Source organism: Geotrypetes seraphini, chromosome 1 (genome assembly GCF_902459505.1).
Source record: "Geotrypetes seraphini chromosome 1, aGeoSer1.1, whole genome shotgun sequence".
NCBI lineage: Eukaryota > Metazoa > Chordata > Amphibia > Gymnophiona > Dermophiidae > Geotrypetes > Geotrypetes seraphini.
Genome location: NC_047084.1, coordinates 529,492,669 through 529,516,910, shown reverse-complemented (window position 1 = coordinate 529,516,910; position 24,242 = coordinate 529,492,669). Strand labels below are relative to the sequence as shown.

The 24,242-nt window shown below is 39.7% G+C and overlaps 1 protein-coding gene across 4 annotated transcripts in view; it reads left to right on the top strand.

Annotated features, from left to right (window-relative positions):
- Window positions 1-24,242, top strand: part of TNFAIP8 (TNF alpha induced protein 8) — a 241,977-nt gene that overhangs the window by 213,072 nt on the left and 4,663 nt on the right. Inside the window, exon 1 of one of the 4 annotated variants that reach the window (XM_033929037.1) lies at window positions 6,209-6,352. The exons of the other annotated variants lie outside the window; for them this stretch is intronic. The gene's annotated coding sequence lies outside the window, so the exon portion shown is untranslated. Of the gene's footprint in view, window positions 1-6,208; window positions 6,353-24,242 lie in introns of those variants that run through there. 4 annotated transcript variants of the gene reach the window in all.

Sequence of the window (24,242 nt, the reverse complement as noted above, 5' to 3'; positions counted from 1 at the left end):
ATTATTTTTTTTTCTACCTTTTGTTGTCTGGTCATTTTTCAAATCATGTTGGTCCCTCATCCATCTTCCATCTCTGTCCTCCCCTTCTCTTTCCCTTTCTTCCCCTGGAGGTCTGGCATCTTTCCATTTTTTTTCATCTCCATCCCCCCGCAGCTGCAGCGATGGACTCCCATCATCTACAGATCTACCATCTCTCCTTTTCTCAACTACCCTTTCATCCAGCATCTCTCCCTCCTTCCCCACCACCCCAGGGTCCACCAGCTCTCCCTTTCTCTTCCCAACTACCCTCCTATCCAGTATCTCTATCCCCCATCCCCCCTCAACACCATCCCTTGTGTCCAACTTCTCTCCCTTTCTGTTCCTTCCTTCCCTAAATCCCATTGTCCATCTCTCTCCCTCTCCTCTGTTTTTAGACCCATTATTTCTTCCCCATCCCCCCAGTCCAGTATATGCATGTCTCTTTGAACCGCCTTTCCCTCCATCCCTCCGTGTACTTCTACATCAGCCTGCCCCCCCGCCCCCCGAAGGCCTGCATGTTCCCCCAGCTTCCCCTGTCCACCATCCATCCTCCCTCTGAATCCCTTATCTATCATATCCAGCATCTCTCTTCTGTGTCTCTGTCCCTATTCTCCTCTCCAGTAGTGTCCCCCTTGTGTCCCTGTTCCTACGCTCCCTCTATGCCCAGCATCTTATCTCTGTTTCATATCTCTCCCCATATCCAGCTTCTTCTTTCTCTCTTCTGTACCTCCTATATCCCTTTCTCCTACTATCTCTCCTGTCATCCTGCACCCTGCCCACCTACTTTGGAGCAGTATCTGTCCCTCGTACCCTTCCCCTTGTGGTCTTGCATTTCTCTCTCCATTAGTCTAGTACCTCTCCTCTGCTTTCCTCCCCCTGTTTTTGGTTTAGTCTCTCTCTTCCCTTCACTTTACCCCAGATCTGGCATCTCCCCTCCCCTCTCTCTTGCCCCTTCCTCCTTCTCTCTCTGCACAGGCTTGGCAGTCATCTCTCAATCTTCAACATATGAGTATAGCAAATGTGTTATACTGCCCCCCTAAAGACCTGCTCCCCCCTCCCCCCTGCTGCAAAGGCCTGCTTCCCCCTTTTTTACCTTAAACTAATATGGCAGCCTGCAGGATCTCTGGTGCTATAGCGATCCCTGCAGCTGCCGTCGTCCTCAGCGGCATGTTCCCTCTGCCGCGATCCTGCCCATGATGTCAGAGGAGGGGCGGGACCGTAGCAGAGAGAACGTGCCGCTGAGGACGACAGGCAGCTGCAAGGATCACTACAGCACCGGCGATCCTGCAGGCTGCCGTATTAGCTTAAGGTAAGAGTGGGGAAGCTGGGGGAACATGCAGGCCTTTCCAACTGACCCTCCCCCCTTCAAGCAGGAGTGGCAGCGGACGGCCAGCAATGCTGCCGCTCCTGCTTTAGGAAGCAGGGGGGGGGGGTCGATCATCAAATTGGGAGGCTGATTTTTTTTTAAAAAATTGATTCGAATCGGTGAATCGTAAATTGAGCATCACTACTCTGTAGTTGAGGTTCTAAGATGATATGCGTTGAGGCAGTATTTGATGGGACTGACATGGCATCAATCTCTGTTTAAGTAGAAAATCTGAGACTTTTTTTTAACTTGCAAATTCAAGCAGGTCTCCTTGTTCACACCCAGAACATCTGGAATAAGGTGATGTGAACTCTGAGAACAGGGAAGGAAGCCAAAATCATTTCTAGTAAAGAATCAGCATTTCAGAGATTATCTTCAACTAGTGCATGCTAGTAGTCCCCTGAGGAAGGCATCCACGGATGCTGAAACTGGGATACTAGTTGGGACCTTTTAAGATTTTGTGACTTTCTACTACAATAAGGTAACTGTTTGGTGGATTTTGACATCTTGCTTGCCTCCTTTCTTTGTTTGGTTGTTACATATTGAGGCAAGACTCTTCTTTCCCTTTCTGTTTGCTGGCATGGCTTAGGCGTGCTATGGAAAGGATACATTCTGGCCCAGGATGGAAGAGAATATGGCTGCTGTTAACTGTCCTTGTTCATAAAGGAAGCATTTTGACAAATGGGGCAGCACAAGTTAGATGCCTAGATGCAGAGCACCCAATTCTAATCCTATAATGGCATCTAAACACCATGATTCTGTTATATCTTACCCCTCTTACCATCCCCTCCCTAACCTCAGATCCTACTTTTCTCTCTCTTGGAAACCTTCTCTGATCTAATGTTGTAACCCTTCTTTCATAACTCTTTTTGTAATCCGCTTTGAACCGAAAGGTAATGGCGGAATAGAAATCTGTAATGTAATGTAATATAATCCTAGCATGAGTCAGCATCTAAGTGCCTACATTTTGGCATGCCCATTATGCCATGTCAATATCAGGGGTACATGCACATGTCTAAATGCAGCACTTTAGCATTCAACTTATACTATTCTGTAAATATATGTATGTCATTTGAGGGAATAGAGCTGAGCACTTATGCATCCAAATGTATGCTCACTTGAAAAGTGCTAATATTATATAATCATGCAAATGATGATTAAATGTAGGTGCTGAGTTATAGAATGAGGAGGATAGAGGTGCCTTCAATAAATCTTGGAGGATGCTTCTCTTCACCCTTCAAGGATGCGTCAGCTAAACAGTATCTGATTGGTGTAATGAATATAAACCAATATTGAGTTTCCTATAACTGAGCTTTTGTGAATTGGAAGAGACGAGGACCCATTGCTAGTTCTGCCACCCTATTTTCAGGGTGTTTCTCTGAGATCTGAGGGGTATGGGGGGGATAGATGGATTTTGAATTATGGTTTCATGATAGTGTTCATTCGGCTATTAAAGGTTTTAGGTTGGTTGAAGCATTATGTAGACAGGGCAGACATACTTTCTATGGTTTGAGCTGGGATACCTTCTCATTTAGACTGCTGTCTAAATGCAGTTTTAGCGGGTACTCAAACTGCTGTCTACAGCCTTCAGCTAATGAAATACACAGGGATGTACCGGTACTTTTCATTTCATTTCTTTGATTTTACCTGCCTGTAGAAGAAAGCCTAGGGCAGGGTACATAAAACCACAAAATAGAAAACCAAGTAAAAAGCACAACAGCAAACATTAGTGAAACAACTAAAGAAGGACTAATACAATCCATAACCCTGTCCTTCACCGCCCCCCCCCAAACTAAACATTAAAATCTGGGGTTGATTTTTATTTAGTGATTTGGTTGTTTTTGTTGTGTTTTTCCCTAATTAACGGGATATATTGAAATTTTATTACATGTTGCCATAAGCTGCTGCCTAGAAATGCAAATTGTGGAATAAATAACATTGGGGGTAGGGTAGTTAAAATATGAAAATGGATGCTCTGTTGTCTATTGAAACCAAAAGTCCCCTAAAAAACTAAAGAACGTTGCAGTCAACATTTCATGGAAAACACCACTGGACCTCTGTGTTTATTGGAAATACCATTCTAGAATATAATAAATAGCTGTATGTATCAAATTCCTATAGATTAGTAAACCAAGTTGTAAATAGTTTTTTGTTGAAGCTGCAAGCAAGTTCCAGTTTATCAATTACATATTGGCCTCTGCCTACTTCTTTAAAGCAGTTGGGGACGAGACAAGGATATGATTTACCCTGGGATTTTGATTTTCCGGCCCACCGGGTTCTCCCCAGCATGGGCCTGCACCCAGCTAACCAGATGGTGAAGATTGTGCCCCACTAAAGAAATATCTTTTTGTGGGCCTTGGTTGGGGGTGCCATTTATTCAGCTCTACCAATCACAACATCATCGGTATAAAAAAACTTTCATCAAATCAGTAAGCACTATGAGAAAGAGGGTTGAAAATAAACGTCTTGGTCCCCCTTAAAAATAAAATAAAATAAACATGCTCGTATATAGAATCCTTGTGAAATTCATTGTCATTTTCTTAATTCATAAGACTTTCATATGTTGAGAATTCAGTTCAAATCTGGCTTTTAATATAACAAGAGAAATATCAATTCTGTTCCAGCTTAATTGTTGATCCAAAACTGCCCTCACCACCATTTGGCAACATTAGCTGTGGTAGAGGAGGAGGAGAAAAAGGGAGGGCTTAGGGCATCTTTCTATATACAGTGGTGCCTCGCACAACGAACGCCTCACACAACGAATGCTGCACACAACGAACTTCATGTCTTGATTCACACAACGAACTTCGTTTCACACAACGAACTTCACACAACGAATTTCGTTTCATACAACGAACTTCGTTTCACACAACGAACTTCGTTTCACACAACGAAGTCGCCCGAGCTGCCGATGTATTGCATCCTTCCGCGCAGGCACTGCAGGCAGTCGTTAGTCACTGCGCTTAACTGCCCTCTCTCACTGTATACAGTCGTCCTTTTAAGATAAACTCAATATTTTTTATATATCATGGCTTCTAAAAAAAGCAGGAAGGTGATTTCTGTTGAAATGAAACGGGAAATAATTAGAAGGAGTGAATGTGGGGTAAAACAGTGTGACCTCGTCAAAGAGTTTGGCCTCAGCAAGACCACCATTTTCACCATTTTGACAAATTTATCTTTTTTTATGTCATCTTAGCATATTTTATGCTGCAGAACGAATTATTTTTTTTAACATGTATTGTTATGGGAAAACGCGTTTCACATAACGAACTTTTCGCATAACAAACTTGCTCCTGGAACGAATTAAGTTCGTTGTGTGAGGCACCACTGTACACCAAAGACTTAAGTGCCCTTCTTTAAAAAAACAAAGTAACTTTTCTGAAATTCATTTTTATTCCAGGATAAGTAACTGGGTAAATTTAGATTAGTAGGCAGGATTGAAATTTAGGTTTAGGGAACTGCCTCTCTAGATGCATACACATACATTGACCTTGTGTCCAACAGCTGCATCTCCACAACAGCAACCAATGGCAATAAAGGAAGGAGAGTCACATAACCAGATTCTTAACCCTTCTTAAGATATATGTGCTACTCTGGATAGAAGAGAGGCTTTCAGTTTTGCTCTTATACAAAAAAGGGAATTGAAAACCTTAGTGTTTCCAGTTGCTGTAATATATTTTAAGCCTGCTGGATATACACCATGTCTTGACTGAGATGTTTTCTCTTCAGTTAGCCTGTGCTGCTTGATGTATGGTTTGCAAATGACTGCTTTAGTCCTTTCTTTGTGTTTTCTTGTTTGATGCCTCACAGCTATTATTGATTTTAGCTCTATTAATTTGGACCTGGGATTCATACAGATAGTAGTGTAAAATGTATGCTATCCTCAGTAGGTTTTTTTTTTGTTGTTGTTTTTTTGCAAAATTGATGAGGTGGTTTAGAAATTTTAAATTAAAGTGTATTTTGGGAGTCCAATCAGTATTGCTCCAAGAGCTCCAATCACAATTGGTAATGCCATCAAATTTTTTTGCCCCCCTCCAAAAATATTTCCATTTGAGTTTGTAAAATCAGCATTTTGTTGTTTTTCCAGTTGAGGCTTTTTCTTGCCAGGTATTGCCACATCTATAATCCAGGTAATAGAAAAACTGACTTAATTGTAAAGCCAACATAAGAGAAGAACCTGCTAAACTGCCACGTGGCTCAGAGATATGTAACTCTGAAGAGGGGGAGGTCACCCCCTCTTAAAATAAGAGTTTTTCATCCAATCATAGCATGACATGCAGTATTGTCAGGTTCGACTCAAGAAGGCAATTGTATGCATTAATTCTAAATGATACGTTGGAGACTCTAAAATTTCTCCCTCCCTCCCTCTCCCTCCCCCTCTTCAGAGTTACATATCTCTGAGCCACGTGGCAGTTTAGCAGGTTCTTCTCATATGTTGGCTTTACAATTAAGTCAGTTTTTGTATTACCTAATTTCTTTTCTGACTTTACTTGTTACATTGTCCCTGGTTATTGGAAACATCTATAATCCATACATTTTTTTTTTCTTTTTTGTTATTATGATGTCAGGAGTGTTATACTCTAAGATCTCTATAGGTGCCTAATTTACCCCCCCCTCCTTTTTTTTTTACATTTATTTAATTTATTTGTATGTATTAGATTTTATCATTTCTAGAGCCTGTTAATAAAACAAAACACTAGTAAATTATATGAACTTGCTGCCCAAATATTTCCATTTTCTGAATTTGCAGTCTTGTGGAAAATGCAAATTTGAGTGTTCTCATACAGTGGCTTTGGAAGAAACATCAGAACCAGATCCTACACTGGATTCAGAGGAAACAGCAGTTACTGGGCCTGCACCAGATTTTGAGGAAAAATCAGAAGCAGTTACTGGAGTCTTGTATTTGTCATAATCTGGGATCCAAACTGCTGAATCTGGAAGAGGTTTAAACCACTCAGCCTTTTCCAGGTGATTCTTCGGGTATCGTCTATAAAAAGAAGGCTCTGTCTGTTCCTGCTGCTGATACATATAGGATGCTTGATAATTTAGAAAAACCATCCAACCTGCCTGCTGCTTCTGGGGGGGGTTTCATGACACCATCAAGTGAGTGTCAGAGCAGTGCCGGCTGGTACTAAAAACCTCTTGCTCGGTTTTGTAAAAGGAGGGGGTGGGGGTGGGGGGGTATTTGACAAAATACCCTTAAAAGGCTCAATTGAAAAAAAATGCAATTGTGTACCGTAATAGGCGCCTATCTGATTCTATATAAGATAGGTGCCTATCACATGGCGCTTAGTGGCTCCTAATGCTTAAGTGGGCATTTTTTATGGGCAGAAGGTGACTAAGGTACCAATAAACATGATTTTTCAAAAACTTAGGCATCTGAAACTTTAGGTGCCTGAAATGTAAGCCAGGGTTTTAAAGGCCTAGCTAGCCACAATTCTGTAAACCATGCCTGTGTGATTGACACGTGGCCAGTGCCTGTTTTTTAGGTGCCGGCTGATTTAGGCATCGTGTATAGAATCTGGGCCTAAGGAAGCAATTGGTTAAGCAGTTGTCCCTTTTTAGGTGTCCTGATGCTGCGTGGTAAGAGTGTAACCCAGTATCACTGCATCTAAGATTTACACGCCTGCAGTTACACCAGCCAAATTAGATAATGATAATAATGATAATAATTTTATTTTTATATACCGCCCTACCACATAGTTCTAGGCGGTTCACATACATTAAAAATTATACAATCAATGAATAAAATACAATTTGCTAAAATACGAAACATAGAAACATAGAAAAAAGCGGCAGAAAAGGGCTATAGCCCACCAAGTCTGCCCATTCCAAGTATCCTCCCCCCCTGAGTTTACTCCCTTAAAGATCCCACGTGAGTATCCCATTTTCTCTTAAAATCCGTCACGCTGCTGGCCTTTATCACCTGGAGTGGGAGTCTGTTCCAATGATCCACAACTCTCTCGGTGAAGAAATACTTCCTGAAGTCGCCATGAAACTTCCCTCCCTTATATGTGACAGCTCTGCCCATTCCCTTCCCAGGTTCCAACAATGTGAATGCCCCCAGTTGTGTTTACACCCTATGCCACTTAAGCACATTCTCTTACAGAATGGCACTTAGAGCCCTTTTACTATAGCTTAGCGCATGCCAGTGGATATTAGTATGCACTATGCCACATAGCTCACAGGTATAAAATAGAATGCCATGCATTCTATTTGTGCACCTTTAGTAAAAGAGCCCTTCAGTCACTTTGCTGCCATTTCACCTACATAAGTATACACTTGCCCTTGAAAGTGCTGATATTATCTACATTCATTCACACATGTGGAGGGGAGGTGTGGTGTAGTGGTGAGAGTTGCTGCCTCAACACCCAGAGGTTGCAAGTTCAATCACAGCCTGTTTCTTGTGACTCTGGAGAAGTCACATAGCACTCCATTGCACCAGATTTTCATTTTGGCCTGTTTGGTTACAGGCAGTGATTAGATAGTCTACAGCAGGGGTGTCCAGCCTTGGCCCTTGTTGGATTTTCAGGATTTCCCAAATGAGTATGCATGAGATCTGTTTGCATACAGTGGAAGCAGTGCATGCAAATAGATCTCGTGCAAATTCATTGGGGAAATCCTGCAAAACCTGACTGGATTGCAGCCCTCGAGGACCGATGGACAACCCTGCTCTACAGATTCATTTTTGGCTTTACATAATCAGCATATTACATAATTGGCATATTTTCAATTTTAGCTTCAATGACATTTTTTTGTAATGCTTGTTCTTAATCTGCTAAGATCATTTCCTTCAGTTTCTTTTTTGAATGCTCCAACTTTCAGCCCAAGATAGGTGTTTGCCATTTTTTATCAGTGTCTTTTATGTATTGGCCATACAGTGCTTGTCTTTCCAGTTATTGAGCCTATAATCTACTTTCTTATGTTCTATTTTTGATCCAGATGTTTTCAGCAATTTTTCTTTGCAAACTTCAGGTAACCTTTGCTTTTTATAATAGTTAATCAGACCGTGCTTTTCTTATTCCACAGTTTGCTTCACGTCTGTCCTCTTGATTTTTGGTATCTATGATCTATCAATGCATTTCCTAAGGGCTCTTTTTACAAATGTGCGTTAGGTTCTTAACGCACAGAATAGCGGGTGCTAAAATAGAAACATAGAAAGATGACGGCAGAAAAGGGCTACAGCCCATCAAGTTTGCCCACTCTACTGACCCACCCCATTAAGTCTGAGTGCTAATGACCTAGTTCCTTAACTCGACCATCGTAGGGATCCCACGTGGATGTCCCATTTATTCTTAAAGTTGAGCACGCTGGTGGCCTTGATCACCTGCACAGGAAGTTTGTTCCACTGATCTACCACTCTTTCTGTGAAGAAATATTTCCTGGTGTCACCATTAAATTTCCCTCCTCTGAGTTTGAACGGGTGCCCCCTTGTGACCAGGCGGTAGTTTTTTGGGTAGCATGCGCTAATCCGGTGTGTTAGCTAAAAATGCTAGCACACCTTTGTAAAAGAAGCCCTAAGTGTAGGGCATTGATTTATTTATCTAAATCAGCTTGTGTCCATTCTATAAGTCCAACAGTATATCTGATGACTGGAATTGCCCAGGTTTTAATAGCTTTCATTATATAAGTCCTCAACTTTGAGTTTAGAATTTTCTAAACGTTTCATATAGTTTGAGCTAGTGGGGTTTTTTCCCCAATAAATTTTTATTAGAATTTCCAAATAACTACAGATAATAAATAGCAACAAATGATGAATAAACAGACTGCAATAGCAGTTCACAAAACAATTTGATATTAAAAAATCAACATACTTAGTGTTGGCACTATGTTGGCCAACCTGTATTGGCAGAAGAAACTAACAGCACGGCTGTACATTACCATTCAGAAAAAAATAATATTCATTTTAAATGTGGTATGTCACTATATTTTATGAGAGGATCCCAAATTTTTTTAAAAAATATAATAATAATATATTCTTATATACTGCCAAACCATCAGTTCAAGGCGGTTTACAACAAGAGGCTGGACAAAGGGTGAATTACATTCATAAGCATCAAATGTTTCTCAGAAAATACAAATTGCAATTAAGTCATATTGCTCAAACAAAGAGTTTTTAAGAATTTTTCAAAATAGATGATAAGACCGAGCTTGGGGAATAAGAACATTCCAACATGAATTCTTTACACTAGCCTGAAATGCAAAAGTTTTTCCCAAGAATTTCTTACTGCAACATGCTTTTACTGATGGGAACATAAACCAGCAGGTTCTTCATGTATTCTTCATGCATCCCTTTTTTTTTCCGCAAGCACTCTCATATTTAGCAGTAAGGCTTACTAGGTTTCACCATTCCATGTATTCGACATTTGTAGTTGATACATTAATGGAAAGACTGCCCAACATATTTATAGTCAATGGCTCGTGAACATTAATCAAGGAGCTAATGGAGTCCCAAACTTTTTGCCAATATAGTTGCCGCTAAACATTGATAAAATAAAGTGGACCAGTGGACCCATCTCCTTATTGCAAGACCAACACTTATCTGACTCATTAGGTCTTATTGTGCTTAGTTTGTAGGGAATCCATACTGCTTTATGTAAAGCGAAATATATAGATTGAATAATGGTGGAAGATTTCAGAGTTTTATGTACAGATAGCCAAACTTGCTCCCATTGTTTATCAGATATTTCCATCTTGAGTTCATGGGCCTATGTAGACTCAGTGCCAACAGATCTACAGAATGTGTTGTCACGTAACACTTTATACCAGGCTGATACAGCTCCTTTTTTAAAATAAATTTTATTAATGTAGTCTAATAAAGTTGGTGTCCTACTAGTTAGCTGTGTGGCTGTGACAGAGGATCTTAAACAATGTTGGAGTTGTATCCATTTAAAAAATTGATTATATGGTACTTGATTGGATTTCAGAGAAAGTCATCATTATCAGCAGCCTGCCACAAATTCCAGCTGATAACTTTATCTTCAATTTTGAACCTGACATTATCCCAAATAGTCATATATGTAGTAGTAGACCACATCACAGGAAGTGCAGAATCTATTGCTTTGGCTGCAAGAGAGGCACTACAAAGTAATCTGAGCTAGTGTTTTTTATGCATGGCTTGCAGGTTTGCTCATGGGTTATATTTTTGATCACATCTGAACAACCAGAGGCTATTTATAGCAATCTATGATTAAGATCACAATTTAAAACCTTCAGAATTGTAAAATCCCTGAAAATTCTACTCAAATCATCCCTCTTCCCATTTCGGCAGAGAACTTCCATCTGACTTCCTTTATAAACCCCAAACTTTATCTCCTTAGAAATGCCTTCCTAAACATTGGAGGAGTAACCTAATGTTTAGCGCAGTGCAGTATCATAGCGAGGGTAAGTGGCACCCATCCCCCTTCCCTTCCCCCACACCTTTTTTATTTTCCAGCCAAAAGCAACAGCATGAACATGCTACCCTTGTCATGTCGGCTATCCCTCTGATGTCACTTCCTAGGTGGGGAGTCCAGGGGGGAGGAACTTGGCATCCCTCCTGCCAACGATGTTCGGTGTGTGGGGTGTTCCTGGGTTCCGGCAGGAGGAGCTGGGCATCCCTCCTGCCGTTAGTTTTTTCAGGGGGGGGAAGGGTTGCCCCTAAACTTATCGCAGTAGGGAGATCCCTTGCCATGATAAGCTCAGCGGCAACCAGATTCTCTAACCGGCGTCTATGACATGGACGCTGGTTAGAGAATCATGTTGTTTGGCTTAGACGTCTGTCTGTAAGGACAGATGCAATTCTACATAGCAGTGGTCCCCAACCCTGTCCTGGAGGACAACCAGGCCATTCGGGTTTTCAGGATAGCTCTAATGAATATGCAAGGAGCAGATTTGCATGTCTGTCACTTCCATTATATGCAATCTCTCTCATGCATATTCATTAGGGCTAGCTGGAAAACCCGATTGGCCTGGTGGTCCTCCAGGACAGGGTTGGGGATCACTGCTATATAGGACTCCTGTGTGTAATTCTCAAAAGCCACTTAAGCATCCTATATAGAATCTGGCCCAAAAAGTGTATCTGAATTAAGAACGCTTGGGACAAATATGTTGGATCTCTAAGGGAGAGGAGGGGATGACATGGTTAGGCAGACTAGATAGGCCATATGATCTTTATCTGCCTTCATTTTTCTATAATTCTATGTAAATATGAGCATGTTCACACACATCTTTTAAAAACATAAGAATTGCTATACTAGGACAGTGGCCAACCGAGGTCCCAAGTATCTAGCTAGATTGCAAGTAGTAAAACAGATTTTATGCTGCTTATTCTAGGAATAAGTAGTGAATTTCTCCAAGCCGTCTCAATAATGGCCTATGGACTTCTCTTTTAGGAAATTATCCATTTCACCACATTTTCTAGCAACAAATTCCAGAAATTAATTACACATTGTGTGAAGAAATAATAACTTTATTCTTCTATACCGCCATAGTCGTGAGACTTCTAGGCAGTTTACATTGAAGAGAGCTGGACAGTCAGCGAGTTATAATATGCAGAGATAAGAGAAATACAGCATGCAGAATCTTAAAAAATGTAGCAAAATACAATATACAGATAGTTTAACAAATGTTAGAAATTTCAGACTTATACGCAGGAGTGAACATGTTTGAAATATTAGAAATTGATTTAGAGTGTTGTGTAGATATTTTTTAGGTGACATTTCTGTCGAATAAGGCAGTTTTTATAGCTTTTCTAAAGGAGACATAGGTCAGTCTTGCTCCATTAATGTAGTTGTCTAACCAGTGTTGTTGTTTGTTTACTTGGTACATAAAAGTTCTATCCAGGAAGGTTTTGTATTTGCAGCCAGTAATGCTTGGGTATGGAAATAGATTGCTGTTTCTGGTTTGTCTTGTAGGGCTGTATAGAACGAAGTGAGGTAGTAGGTATGTAGGAGCTTGCGCCTCCATTGGCAACCAGTGAAGTAGTCTGTAGTAGGGGCTAACATGGTCGCTTTTTTTTCAATCCAAATATCAAGCGGACTGCTGTGTTTTGAACAATTCTAAGTTTCCTCACTGTTTTTTTTGGGTATACCCATATAAACGATATTGCAATAGTCCAGTGTAGAAAGCACTAGCGATTGCACTAGTAGTCTAAATGATAATGGGTCAAAGTATTTTTTGATGGTCTTTAACTTTTATAATGTCAGGAAACATTGGTCGCCGTACCTTAAGAAGGATATGGCGTTAGTCGAGAGGGTTCAGAGGAGAGCGACGCGTCTGATAAAAGGGATGGAAAACCTGTCATATGCTGAGAGATTGGAGAAGCTGGGTCTCTTTTCCCTGGAGAAGAGGAGACTTAGAGGGGATATGATAGAGACTTATAAGATCATGAAGGGCATAGAGAGAGTAGAGAGGGACAGATTCTTCAAACTTTCGAATAATAAAAAAACAAGAGGGCACTCGGAAAAGTTGATAGGAGACAGATTCAAAACAAATACTAGGAAGTTCTTTTTTACCCAACGTGTGGTGGACACCTGGAATGAGCTTCCAGAGGACGTGATTGGGCAGAGTACGGTACTGGGGTTCAAGAAAGGATTAGACAAATTCCTACTGGAAAAGAGGATAGAGGGGTATAGATAGATTACTGCACAGGTCCTGGACCTGCTGGGCCACCGCGTGAGCGGACTGCTAGGCACGATGGACCTAGGGTCTGACCCAGCAGAGGCATTTCTTATGTTCTTATGAAACATTTTTTTACCACTATGTTCGTGTGTTCCACCATTGTTAAATGAGTGTCTAATGTGACGCCCAATATTTTTATTGTTTTAGTAATCGGGTAGTTGCAATCTTTTACACGTAACGTTGTTTTGGTAATTTTGTCTGTTGGACTTGCTAGGAAGACTTTTGTTTTTTTCTGTATTTAGTTTCAGTTTGAAATTTAATGTCCACTGTTCTATTTCAGTCATAATATGAGAAATGTATTTTGAGGTCTCGTTTGTTATGCTGATTACTGGGATTAAAATGGAAATGTCATCTGCATATATGTAGTAGTTTAAGTTTAGCTTTTCCAGGAAGTGTCCTAAGGATGATATGTATATGTTGAATAGGATGGGTGATAGTGGGGTACCCTGTGATACTCCCGAGGGGTTTTTCCAGGTGTTTGAGTATGTTCCACCACTAATCACCCGGTATGATCTCTTTGTTAGAAAACCCTGTATTCAGTTTCTTACTTTTCCGGTAATTCCTATTCCATCTAGGCAGCGTAGCATTGTTTCGTGATCAACAAGATCAAAAGCGCTGTAGGATCAGAGCACATGTTCCTTTGCTGAATAGGCCGTATAGGTGATTTAGGTTCGAGGCTAGGACTGTCTCAGTGCTAAAGCCCATTCTGAATCCTGATTGGTGTTCATTTAGTATGTTAAATTTGTCTAGATAGTCTACTAGCTCTAAGTTGACCAGTCCTTTGAGTAGCTTAGTGAATAAGGGGATGCTTGCTATCGGTCTGTAGTTGGTTTTCAAGGCTAGTGAGTTTTTTTTGGTCTTTTGGGATGGGTGCGATTAGTATTTCCTCGTGGAATGTTCCTTCATTGAGAGTGATTGTTAACCAGTTAAATAAATCCTTTTTAAAATCTAGTGTAGCTGCTTTCAAGGTCTTGGAAGGACATGCATCCAGTAGGCAGTTTGATTTGGTATATTTATTGAATAGGGTTAAAATTGGTGCCAGGTTGGAGGTTCAAAGCGGTTCCAGAGCATGTCTAGTCTGGTTTCTTTTTCGTGGGGTTTAAGTTGGAAGTCGAAGTTGGGTGAGGGTGATGGTATGGTCGCTCTTACGTCTAAGATTTTATTGTTGAAAAAGGTGGCAAGGGTTTCTGCCGAGGGCATACATTCGTTATCCTGTAGCATGATTTGGGTGGTGTCTGTTAATCTGTTTACCAATTTGAACAGTTCCTTGCTATTTGTTTTGGGTGTCCCTATTTTTTGTGCGTAGTGTATTGTTCGTTTTTCTCTAATCAGATTTTTGTATTCTTTCATCTTTTGTTTCCAGTGTATTTTGTCTTCTTTGTTTGTTTTTTGCCAGGTTCTTTCTAGTTTTCTCCGTTCCTGCTTTAGAGCTAGTAATTCAGAGTCGAATCATTCATTTTGTTCCCTTTCTTTCTTTTTGTATGTTTGGAACGGTGCTATTTGATGTAACACTTCTTTGCTGAACTTTGCCCATTTGTTTGGGAAGTTTTGTATTTCCTCCGTTTTGGGTTGTAATTCGTAGTAGGTCCAGAATTCTATTGGGTTTATAGTTCCTCTTCTGGTAATTGTGGTTGGTTTTGGGTTTTTTCTTTTATATTTTGGTTGGGGTGGGTTTTTTTGCCAGTAAAAATCAAAATTACAAATGTAGTGGTCTGACCAGATGCATTTTTTCCAGACCCCTATGCTATGTTGGATCTTTGGGTCAGGGATTTATTTTTGCGAAAAGGTAATTAAGTCTAGATGGTGGCCTTTTTTGTGTGTTTTCTCTGGTTGTGGTATTATGAAACCGAGAGTTGTTAGGAAAGTGTCAATTTCTATCACGTTTGGTTTTTCCACTTGCTCTAGGTGAACGTTCATGTCGCCCAGTAGTAGGTTATATAGTTTCTCCAGTTTGTTTTAGATTTGCTACTTAGTAGCTTCATCACATGCCCCCTAGTATTTGTGGAAAGAGTAAACAAGCGATTCACATCTACCCTTTTCACTCAATATTTTATAGACGTCTTATATCACCCCTGAGCCATCTCTTTTCCAAACCCTAGTTGCTTTAGCCTTTCCTAATAAGGAAGTCGTCCCATCCCTTTTATCATTTTCATCACCCTTCTCTGTACCTTTTCTAGTTCCGCTATATGTGATAATCTTAAGGTGGCCAAACAGGTCAAAAAGGTGATGGCAAAAGCTAGAAGGATGCATAGGGATAGGTATGGCCAGTAGGAAAAAGGAGGTATTGATGCCTCTGTATTAGACTCTGGTAAGACCTAATGTAGACTATTGTGTATAATTCTGGAGACCTCACCTTCAAATGATATAAACAAGATGGAGTCTGTCCTGCCCTAATTATGAGGGGTTTCTTATTGCATACCTATAACTGAATACTCTGAGCAAGAGTAGAGAACAATAATAAAAATATATAATAATTTAAATGATAATAAAAATGTTAAAACAAGCAATGAAAACATAAATAAAACCCATATTAAAGCTTAACTAACCTTCATGGAGAAATTTCTGTCAACTCAGAAAGCCACTAACCAATAACCCTCTTGAAAAAGAAATGTCTTCAGCGTACATTGAAATGTCAAATAAGTTTCTGAAAGCCTGAAAACTAAAGGAATATGTGGCTGTAGTTGCTTGATTTAGCTCATAATCACAGTAGTATGATGATTAATTCAAAAATGTGACTTATTTTTGCTACTTGCCAGTTTTACCAGTGCATATTATAAATTGCTAATTTTTGCCTTAAGAAAAGCAAATGATTCTTGTATTTTTTTATAATTCATACAGTAATGTAATGTAAATTTAAACCATAACTTCTCACATCATAGCATGCTTAAAGCCAGAATCTTAAATGTGGCAATATACATATGTTGAAATACTTTGCGATTTTATCATCTTATGGTTTGTGTTCCAACAAATAAAGAAGAGGACATGACACCGCTGTGTTTTGGCAAAAATGCCTATGTCAGCAGTCAACAGTATCTGAGAGGCCACACTCATCTGCACTCATAGTAATGGCTTACAGAAACAGTATCGCTGCCAAAAACACTTCTCCTTCCGTATTTGTGGTGATTGGGGATGAACAGTCCCGCGAATACGGAAAAACTGTGAATGTTTTAGCGTGAGCATTAATATGGTGAAAGAGGCGCAGGTTATCTCCTATATATCTTTGTTTAATAAACCCCGTTTGATCTTTATGTATAAGATGTGGAATCACTTTGGTAAGTCTAAGTGCCAGTAGTTTTGCCATTATTTTGTAATCTAAATTAAGGAGAGAGATAGGACGGAAGTTTTTAACCAAGGTGGCGTCCCTGTCAGGTTTAGGAATTACTACAATGGTGGCTTCAGTGAAATTAAATTGTTTATCTGGAGTGGAATGAAGGAAATCATAGTATGTAAGGAGATGAGGAGCTAAGATGTTTCGGAATTGTTTAAAAAATTCGTTAGTAAAACCGTCCGGACCAGGGGCTTTTCCAGTCGGTAGAGAAGATATGGCAGCTTCTATTTCTGTTATAGTTATCGGAGAATCTAGTTCCAATTTAACAGAGTCCGATATGGTCGGAAGAGATAAGGAGGAAAGAAAGGAGTCTATATCTGAATCAGGAGCCGCAAAATCAGATTGGTATAATGAAGCATAAAAATTTTCGAATTGAGAAGAAATTAAAGATCTGGTTTTGACTAATTGTCCTGCTGGGTTTTGGATAGATGTGATATGTAGTCTTTTGGATTTAATTTTAAAGTATCTGGCCAATGGGCGACCCATAAGATTATCTCCCATATAATGGCCAGAATTGGAGATGAAGATATCACGTCTGGCTGTGCATGAAACTAAAGTATTATATTCATATTTAAGTTTTTCGATATTTTGGAGAATAATTGGGTCCTGTAAGTTTTAATAGAGTTTTCTAATTCTTTTTCTTTTATCATGGACTGTTTTTTTTTCCATGAAGCAATTTTTATCAATTCACCTCTAAAGGTTGCTTTGCAAGCTTCCCAGACTATGGAAGGACAAATTTCAGGATCTTTAGAGTTATTTTCAAAAAATTCCACTGTGAACGAGTTGATTTTTTCAACAGTTTCTTCATCTAAGAGTAGGGCGTTGTTTAAGCGCCAAGAAGGAGATTCTTTACGCAGAGCTGAGATAGAAATATATAAAGAAATGGCAGCATGGTCCATAAGAGAGATTGGATGTATAATAGCATTATAATAGGCCTAGCTATAGACGCTGAAAAAGCCTTTGATCGAGTGGAGTGGCCTTTTCTTTTTTGTGTCCTGAAAGGGTATAATTTTGGCTCATTTTTCACGAAATGGATAGAAACATTATATCACAGTCCATCCGCTCGTATTCTAATTAACAATTCTCTATCCAATGAATTTCCCCTTCATAGAGGCACTAGACAGGGCTGTCCTCTCTCACCATTATTGTTCAATTTAGTGTTAGAGCCTCTTCTCTCTGCTATTCGACAAAGCCCCTTAATTAATGGTATTCCCTCCTCTGATTGAGAATTTAAATTAGCAGCCTATGCTCATGATGTCTTAATTTTTCTTAGGAACCCTCAATCTTCTCTTCCTCATCTTATACATATCATCAAACAATACTCTCGCTTTTCCGGATATTCTGTCAATTGGGAGAAATCAGAAATCTTTCCTCTGAATAATAACATTCTTCAATCAGATTTGGCTAAATTTCCATTCACATGGTCAAATGAAGCTGTGAAATACTTGGGGATTCTAATACACAAGTATCCGGTCCTTGCTCAAGATCTTAATATATCTAAAATCAAAAATTTAGTTCTTAACACTACATCTAGATGGTCTCCACTTTATTTGTCTTGGTGGGGTAGGATAGCATCCATCAAAATGACTCTAGCACCTCAAATTAATTACATTCTCTCTTTGCTTCCTCTTCTGTGCCGAAAATCATTCTTCTATTGGCTAAATAGGAAGCTATCTGAATTCATATGGAACAAGAAAAAACCTCGAATTGCTCTAGCCAAGCTGAAGGCCTCTAAAATTAACGGTGGTCTTAACATCCTGGATTTCTACCATTATTATATAGCTTCATTAACTAAATATGGAGCTTACTGGGTTAATGATTCCTTTTATCAAGACCCTCCTACTTGGTTTGAAATGGAATGTTTTCTATGCAAACCTTTACACATCTCCTGCTTACTAACGATATCAATACCCAGACATTTGAGAAAGTATTCTCTGTTGAGTTCAACGCAGCATGCTCTCCATTATTTAGATAATATAGCTGAGATCTCAATTAGTGTTAGCCCACTCATGTCTCTTTGGAATAATCCCAAAATCCAAAACCAAGGCAAATCCCTTTCATGGAAACGGTGGCAGCGGGCAGGTATATGGTTTGCTCATCAACTGTCTACTCTCACTACGTCAATTCCTTTTGATATACTTTGTTCCACATATATGTTGCCTTCTTCTGCTTATTCACAGTGGATAAGAACATAAGAAGCGCCATCTCCGGATCAGACCTTCGGTCCATCAAGTCCAGTGATCCGCACACGCGGAGGCCCTGCCAGGTATACACCTGGCTTACCCTATAGCCAACCATATCTCTATATGCCTCTCTCAAGGAGATATGCATCTAGTTTGCCCTTGAAGCCTAGGACTGTCGATTCTGCAATAATCTCCCCTGGGAGAGTATTCCAGATGTCAACCACTCTCTGTGTGAAGCAGAACTTCCTGATATTAGTCCTGAACTTGCCCCCCCTTAGCTTCATTTTATGTCCTCTTGTCCGTGTCAAATTGGACAATGTAAATAATCTTCTCTGCTCTATTTTGTCGATTCCTTTCAGTATTTTGAAGGTCTCGATCATATCCCCACGCAGTCTCCTTTTCTCAAGGGAGAACAATCCCAGTGTTTTAAGTCGATCCTCATATTCCAGTTTCTCCATACCCTTCACTAATTTAGTTGCTCGCCTCTGCACCCTCTCCAGCAGTTTTATATCCTTCTTTAGGTAGGGAGACCAATGTTGGACGCAGTATTCCAAGTGTGGTCTGACCATTGCCCTATAAAGCGGCATTATAACTTTCTCCGATCTACTCGAGATTCCTTTCTTTATCATGCCCAACATTCTATTTGCCTTATTTGCCACTGCCGCGCATTGTGCCGACGGCTTCAGGGTCCTATCTATCAGTACACCCAGATCCCTTTCTTGTTCACTTTTTCCCAGAGTTGCACCTGACATTCTGTACTCGTATTCCTTATTTTTACTGCCTAAATGCATTACCTTGCATTTCTCCACATTGAACTTCATCTGCCATTTCTCCGCCCAGTTTTCTAACCGACACAAATCGCTCTGGAGTTCCTCACTGTCCTCCTGCGATCTGATTTCCCGGCAGAGTTTTGTGTCGTCTGCAAACTTGATGATCTCACTGGATGTTCCGTTTTCCAGGTCATTGAAGTGCTGTCTTCTGTGCACATACGATATGACTTCATGTCTTCCAAAAATACTATCTGCCATTGGTCTTTATGGTCTCTAGCAAAAGGAAAAGCTATATCTTTTTTTTATAATATTCTGAGAGATCATTTCTTCACTTTTTCATACCATTCTATGAAACACTGGGATAATATACTCATCACTCCGCTTTCTGACATTGACTGGGAACTCTTTTGGTCTTCAACAAACCGCCCACTTTTATCTGCTAGAGTTTCACAATCAATGTTCTTTATTATGTGGAACGCAATATGGACCCCATTTCGCATGTGGAAAGCCAAATTAAAACAAGACTCTGTTTGCTGGAATTGTTTGAAAGAGGAGGGAACTCTTGATCACATGTTTTTTCATTGTACTTTGGTCCGCTCTTTTTGGACCCAAATTTGGAACACCATACAATCTATCACTAACTGCTCAGAAGAGATTTCTATGGACATTATAATCCTTCGATCTCAACATCCCTGCTTTGCGCAATCAAATTGTCCTCCTAAACTCATTGATACCATGTTGGTAATTGCCCTCATGCACATTCTGAAAAATTGGAAATCATCTTCGTTATTAGATTATACGTTTTGGTGGAACTCTTTATGTATGTATCATAGATTTGAATCATATGCATATGAGAATAAAATTACACACCGAATCTCTAAGAATTTGAAAAGCAAAAAATCACCCTGGTCATTCTTAGATTCATATGTACGCTCTGACTTGTAGACACTCCTGTCTCCCTTTCCTTTTCTTCACTTTTCCTCTTTCTTTCCTTTTTCCTTAACTTTTATTCTGTTCTATCTCATCTTTTTCTCATACAGTCTTCAGAAATAACTCCATTACTCTGAGCTTTTCTTAATACTATGATCCTTTATAGTTTATTCTATATTTATAGACCCTATATATACAAAATGTTATATTATTTTTTATGTATTTGAATTGCTCTCTGTATTTTTCAAAATACTCAATAAAAAATTTATTGAACTAAAAAAAAAAAAAAAAAAAGGAAAAACTGTGAATAAGTATCGGAGGAGAAAAGAGGGCATAAATTATAAACGGAAAGTGTGCAATCAGCCCATTTTACCTTCCTTTGCTATCCTTTGTGGCAGCCACCCGCATCCATATACACCCATTCCGCACTCCATATTAAAACTCTCCCTCCTCAATTGTCGGGCCTTGAAGCCAAACCCACTTCCCTGCACGCATCCCGCCTCTTAAGCAATGTGTGTGTTTCAAGCCTCTCTCTGTGCAGCCTCCTTCATCTTTAATTGGACAGCTGTAGGCTGTGGCCGGAAGTGTGCGAAGGCTCGGTGGGTTTGGCATGTGTGATAACCAGACTCGTGGCAGCTGCCGGTTGTCTTGCTGGAAACCAGGTGAGTAGAGGGCTTGCTTTCTATGTCTTCGCTCACTCCTTGGCTCTCCTCTCGTTATGTGGCTGTGAAAAATAACATAAAATGTGCTGCCAGGGGAGAGGAGCCAGCATGCCAAAAATAATCGAAATTACGGAGTATTGCCTGTTTATGCTGTTGTATTAAATACCCTCTAATACTGTCGACTCTCAATGGGGATTGCAGCTGCGTTGAGTTATATTACTCTTGTGGCAGTTTGAGGATCCTTGGTTTATTAGGTGATCTATTTGTAATATCTATCTGCTCTTGAGAAGATATTTATCGCTTTGATAAATGTATTTGATGCGACTTCTAATGTAAGCATTTATCTGCTGGAACATAACTTAAGTTTTTAAAAATTTTGTGAACATTGTAGTTTTATGTGCTTGGATATTCAATAAACCATCATATATACTTTTTATCCTTGTGGAGAAGAATTTCAACTTATTAGAAAAACCCTTTTGTGCACTAGGTTTCCTTTTTCATTTTTTGGAACTTTTCCTTCTCTCTTTTTGTACTTTCTGATTTCTTCACAGGAGAACCTTGTTCTTCTGTCTCTTTTTTAAACTTAACTAATTAACCATTTGGAATTCAAGCAAATGAAAGCACAATGGACAACAGCAGAGAAGGGACAGGAATTTTAGGTACAAGAACCTCATAGAAGCCTTTTTCAAGCTTTTTGGCTTGCATTTTAGGTCAGTCCACTGTCGAGAGCAATTTATATCAGCACATGTCTTTTTGCTAATGCTAATTTCAAGCACAGCCAAACTATTTTCAATATTTGCAAAATTAGATATGGCTGCACATCTATTTTTTTTTGTAAAGCTTATTTAAATAAAACAATTTCTTATAAGACTGACAGAGCTGAACATAAAATAGTATTCAGACCTTTCTTGGTTAGTTTTCTTTTTTAAACCTATTTTTAAAACCCAAGTTTTTTAAAGGCCACACTACCTTGTGATTTTTTTTTTTTAATTACGATACTCTTAAAATATATTACAAAGGGCTCATTTGTGTGTTAGCATGGTCTGCTGAAAACAAATGCTGTAGAGCTGCTAAGTTCAAGTGATCCAAGATTAAACAAAAAAAAATGCAGCCTCCGACCTAGCTCAATGTACTTGAAATGCCTAAAACTTAAATCTACCCCGTGACGCACACATCACATGCTATTATATTGAATGCATGTTTTATTAGACATTTTCATGCCTATTTCCCCAGGGTCCAGACTTTGTACTCTCGTCTGTGAAATATGTTGTTTGTTACAATGGAGGTTTCTAATCCCACACCATATATATATCATATGAGGAAGCTGTCATCTTTCACACAGTTCTGAAAATAATTTGATATTCTATAACTCCCATTTGCAACTTTTCTTTTGCAACCCTCGATGCACTATTTATCCTTTGAGGGAGTAACCAGGCAGATAGACAAGGGTGACCTGACCTGGTTGACATTGTACATCTGGATTTTCAGAAGGCGTTAGACAAGGTCCCGCATGAACGACAACTTCGAAAAATTGTGAGCCATGGAATCGAGGGTGAAATACGTGGATTAAAAACTGGTTGGCAGATAGGAAACAGAGAGTGGGGATAAATGAACAATACTCGGACTGGAAAAGCGTCACGAGTGGAGTGCCGCAGGGTTCGGTGCTTGGGCACGTGCTTTTCAACATATTTATAATTGACCTAGAAATTGATACGACGAGCGAGGTAATTAAATTGGCAGACGATATGAAGTTATTCAGAGTAGTGAAGACACAGAAGGATTGCGAAGACCTGCAATGTGACATAAACATGCTTGAGAAATGGGCCGCAACATGGAATCTTAGTTTTTTTAATTGGATGGTAAATGAAGTTTAACGTGAATAAATGTAAGGTGATGTATGTCGGTAACAAAACTCTTATACATGAATACAGGATGTCCGGTGCAGTACTCTGAAAGACCCCTCCCCCCAGGAAACAGACTTGGGAGTACTGGTTGACAAGTCAATGAATCCACCTGCATAATGTGCGGTGGCAGTGAAAAGGGCGAACAGAATGCCAGGAATGATTAAGAAGGGGATCACAAATAGATCAGAGAAGGTTATCATGCTGCTGTACCGGGCCATGGTGTGCCCTCACCTGGAATACTGCGTCTAGCACAGCATACATGACGAAAGACAGTACTACTCGAAAGGGTCCACAGAAGAGTGACTAAAATGGTTAAGGGGCTGGAGGAGTGAGAGATTAGAGAAACTGGGCCTCTTCTCCCTTGAAAAGAAGAGACTGAGAGGGGACATGATTGAAACATTCAAGATAATGAAGGGAATAGACTTAATAGATAAAGACAGGTTATTCACCCTCTCCAAAGTAGAGAGAATGAGAGGGCACTCTCTAAAGTTAAAAGGGGATATTCTGTACAAATGCAAGGAAGTTCTTCTTCATCCAGAGAGTGGCAAAAAGCTGGAACACTCTTCCGGAGGCTGTTATATGGGAAAACACCCTCCAGGGATTCAAGACAAAGTTAGACAAGTTCCTGCTGAACCAGAACATACGCAGGTAAGGCTAGACTCTGTTAGGGCACTGGTCTTTGACCTAAGGGCCACCGCGTGAGCGGACTACTAGACACGATGGACCCAGCAGCGGCAATTCTTATGTTCTTGTGCTCTCCAAAGCTTAGGTTGCACAGTTTTGGGGTTGACCCTTTAAAAGGTATCGCAGGTTCCTACAATTCTATGCCTCTCCAGGACCAAGAACTGTGAAACTGTAATAATAATCATCAGTTTATATACTGCAAGGCCGTAAAGTTCTATGCGGTTTACAATAGTTAAAAACTGCTGAAGAATCCAGTACTGGCTTCATAGCAAAAATGTTATATTACTGTTTCCAAAGAGATCTTACCTCCCCACCCCGTCCTGAATTGGCCACTAAATACCAAGATTTTTGTGTTCAATTGTGGTAATATTTACTAGGATTATGCTTTATATAACTAGATGAAAGTAGAATAGCATGCATTGTTGAAAGGTCACTTCATTATCCAAGATGCTTAAGTGGTCTCTGAGATGCTACAATTATTTTAGTGTTAAGCTTTATTTGTGCGCAGCTTTTGTGATTGCTGATTCAAGATACCTGATTGCAGATGTTCCACCTTGGTTAGTACAAATGAAGTCATTGACTTATCTGGTGCTTCCATATAGCTGGGTGTTTTGTTGTAAATGTGGCATGATCTACTGTTATAGCTCAGGTTATGATTTAAAAGTCAGTAACAGTCTTAGATTTTTCACCAGTCTCAGAGGGGGGTCAGTCATACTTTTTTTTTAAACCTTAAAAT